Here is a 4,147-nt window from a genome sequence, read left to right on the forward strand (position 1 = left end):
GCAGGATCCTTGCAAGCCTGTAAGTAATGGAAAATCCCAGGCCAGTTAGGGCTGCATAGAAAAACCTTGTCTTGAAAAGAATGGTACTCTACATTATACTTTCAAACAGTTAGATGTGCAAAATAGTACATAATGCTTAAGTACAAATGGGATCAATCAAAAAAATTGAAAAAAAATGAAATCTCAAGTAAATGGCTTCTACATATGCCTAGCTTGAGCCTCCTCCTTTGTGAATCTGTAATGATGCCAAAGATTGATATGTGATCATAGAATTTCTTTCTCTATAGCTTCCCACAGACGAATCTGGCCTGGATAAACTGACTGGGATTTTTCCACTGATCAGTGGGTGATAATAATAAATATGGTTTGGCGTGATGGTGTATGCCATTAATCCCATTTAATCCCAGCACGCAGGAGGCAGTTCTCTGTGAGTTCAAGGCCATCCTGGTCTATAGAGTTAGTTCCAGGACTTCTAGGGCTACATAAAGAAGACTTGTCTCAAAAGAAATAAAAATAAGGAAAAAGAATTGATGTGGTACATAGTCTCATGATTCTCTTGGCTTCCACTTCTAGTAGAGTGCACTTTGGTAACTTTTTTTAATTTACAGAATCAGTATTTTACCAAGGCCTTTGAAAACAATAAGCCATATGGAACTTTTTCTTTGAGACAAGGTCTCAAAGATGACCTGGAGCCCACTATGTAGCTGATGATGGCCTCTTTGTATTTGTGGAAGTTCTCCTGCCTCAGCCTCCTGAGTGCTGGGATTACAGACATGAGCTACCATGTTGAGCTTCACATGGGGCCTTGATTTTTTTAAAAAAGCTTTTCTCTATTCTCTATTCAGGCCTGGAGAGGTGGCTGAGAAGTTAATGTTTGATGATCTTCCCGAGGACCTGAGTTTGATTCCCAGAATCCATATTGGGCAGCTCACAACAGCCCATAAGTCCAGCTGCTGGGGATCTTATGGCTTCTAAGAGCAACACACACACACTCTTTTAATTTTTGGAGCAGCGCATATAAAAGGACACAAAAGAAGGAAAGCGTCTCGAATTTTGCTTGCCGAGTTTCACTCTTGCAGATGAGTTCATCAGTCCTGTTGCTGACGCTGCTTATCCCTTAGCTGACACAGAACCAGCATCTTTGAACTGCCAATGTGGATGTAAGACCCTGCTGATCCCCTGACTGCTTTTTGGAACCAGCTACTTTGGGTTTCTAATGTGGACCAAAGATCAATGCCTTTTCAGGAGTCTTCTAGGCCTCCAGTGCCATATTGAATCAGTAGAGACGTCCGATACCATGGACTGAGAAACTACTGGGGTATTTGCCTCTCTAGTGTGAAGCAGTCACTGTTGGACTACACAGATCATATCGTGTAAGCCACCCCAATAAATACCCATTTAAAAATATTTAGTTGATTTCCTTCATCATTTCCCCTCCAAATCCTCCCACACACCCCTCCTTGCTCTCTTTCAAATTCATGACCTCTTTTCCATTAATTATTATTATGAGTATGTTTACACATATATATTCCTAAACACAGAAATAAAATCTGCTCATTCTATAAGTTACTTGTGTGTATGCTTTCAGGGCTGAAGGTTTGTTTTTGAATAAGCAATTGGTGTGCTCTTCCCTGGGGAAGCCTTTGTCTCCCATCTCGGCATTCCTTAGCTGCCTGCAGCTCTTTATTCAGGGTTAAGACTGTGGGTCTTCCCATGTTCACATTAGCATGTCTATTGGTGCTGTCTATGTTTCAGCTTCTCTTTAGGCAGTCATGTTGGTGAGACCTTTGGGGTGTTAACTTCTGCTGTTCCTAGAAAACACAATCTCACAGCAAACTCCTTGATCCTCTGGCTCTTAAAATCTTTCTGTCCTCTCTTCTGCAGTTACCCCTGAGCCTTAGGTGCAGGAATTGTGTTGTAAATGCACCAGTTGAGACTGGGATCCACATTTGGTTGGCTATGGTTTACTGTAATTGTCTCTATTACAAAGTGTTGTAAGGGAGAGGGCCATTTGTTTGTCCCAGCCGCCAATTACCTTACACCCGAAATAATCACACAGAAACTGTATTAATTAAAACACTGCTTGGCCATTAGCTCTAACTTCTCATTGGCTAACTCTTACATATTAGTTTAACCCATCTCCATTAATCTGTGTATCGCCATGTGGCTGTGGCTTACCAGCAAGATTCTAATCTGAGTCTGTCTGAGGCGGAGGAGGATCCATGGCTTCTCTGATTCTGCCCTTCTTCCTGCCAGCATTCAGTTCTGTTTTCTGTGCCTACCTAAGTTCTACGCTATCAAAGGACCAATGAAAGCAACACATAAACAGAAGGCTCTCCTACACCAACAAAGAGCAATTTCCTTGATGAGGGGTGTGGACTACATTTATCTGTGGGTTTGGGGAGAGGTGGAAGGTAAGTCCCTATTGCTGAAGACACCATGCACTTCAGATGCAGGGCCCAGAATCTCCTGAGCTAGAACAGATATGAGGGCCTCTCCCCTGACAATTAGCTTTCATGGTATCAAAAGGCACCATGCAAGCTTCCAAAGGAGGGGAGCAATCCACAATCCTACCAAGCCATGATATCTATGAGTTACAACAAAGACCAGTATGGTATGATAACCCTAAAGGCACCATAGTGTCATGCATGACTTGTCAGTAACCAGCAACTCTCTAATTGGACTTAAGATGTGTTCAACAAGAGGGAAATCATGCCTGGAACTGGAAACCTAGCCAACTACACAGGGCTAGTGATATCATGCATCTTTGTGGAGAACCTAAGACTGCTACTTCTAAACCATCAGAATCCCTGACTAAGGCCGGGCGGTGGTGACGCACGCCTTTAATCCCAGCACTCGGGAGGCAGAGGCAGGCGGATCTCTGTGAGTTCGAGACCAGCCTGGTCTACAGAGCTAGTTCTAGGACAGGCTCCAAAGCCACAGAGAAACCCTGTCTCGAAAAAACAAAAAACAAAAACAAACAAAAAAAAGAATCCCTGACTAGATACCCCTGTAACATATATTCATGCTATGGGTTCTGTTTCTTTAGAGAACCCTCACGAATTCACCATGGAGAAGAGAATTCATTTCTCCAAGGGAAAGCAGAGGCACAATCTGTGCCTGTGTATTGTCTGTCAGTGGCAAAATATTTGAAGGTTTTTATTAGCGTGCATTAATTACATATAATAATGATTTCATTGTAACACTTACATGGTTATTTGTGCAGGTTGCTTTTTGTCAACTAGACATAGAAGCACCTGAAGGAGGGAACCTCAGTTGAGGAAATGCCTCTGTTAGACTGGCCTGTAGTTATGCCGGTGAGCATTTTCTGGATTGTTGATTGATGTGGGAGGGGCCAGCTCCCTTTGGGCGTTGCTAGTCCTGGACAGGTGGGCCTGAGAGAGATTAAAAGGTAACCTTGAACATAAGGTGGAGGGTAAGTCACTAAGCAGCGCTCCTGTATTGCCTCCGCTGTAGTTCTTGCCTCTAGGTTTCCGTCTGGAGGTCTTGTCCCAACTTTCCTTCACGATGAGCTACAGCTGTAAATTGAAATCAACCCTTTCCTCTCCAGTTTGGTTTTGACTTTGGCCAGTGTTTTAGCCCAGCAACAATAAAGCAAACTAGGACATGCATATAACATATTTTCATCATCCTCACTCCCTCAGTACCTTTTCTTGTCCCCCTCCCACTCCTGCCAATTCTCCTCCCAGTTAGTCTCCCCTTCTACTTCTATGTCTTAGTGTCACCCAGTGAATTTGATTAGCTTTGCTTACAGAAGCAGGCATGAAGGAGCATTGCTGGAGCAAGGGCACCTTACCTATGCCATATCACTGAAGGCAATGTCTCCCTCTCCTCTAACAACCATGAAGTGCCTAGATCCTGAGAGAGGCGGAGCCTCCTGAGTCCCCATCTCCTCTCTGACAGGGCCAATCTGATACAGATAACCCTAGCTGCTCTGAGTTGTAGTAAGGAGCCACTTGTTCATCCCAGCCACCCAGAACCAAAATAATCACACAGAAAGTGTATTAATTAAATCACTGTTTGGCCCATTAGCTCTAACTTCTTATTGGTGAACTCTTACATATTAATTTAACCCATTTCTATTAATCTGTGTATGGCCACGTGGCTGTGGCTTACTGGCTAAAGT

The sequence above is a fragment of the Microtus oregoni genome, unplaced genomic scaffold, assembly GCF_018167655.1.
Source record: "Microtus oregoni isolate MIOR12 unplaced genomic scaffold, Mior012 000052F_ref0000163, whole genome shotgun sequence".
NCBI lineage: Eukaryota > Metazoa > Chordata > Mammalia > Rodentia > Cricetidae > Microtus > Microtus oregoni.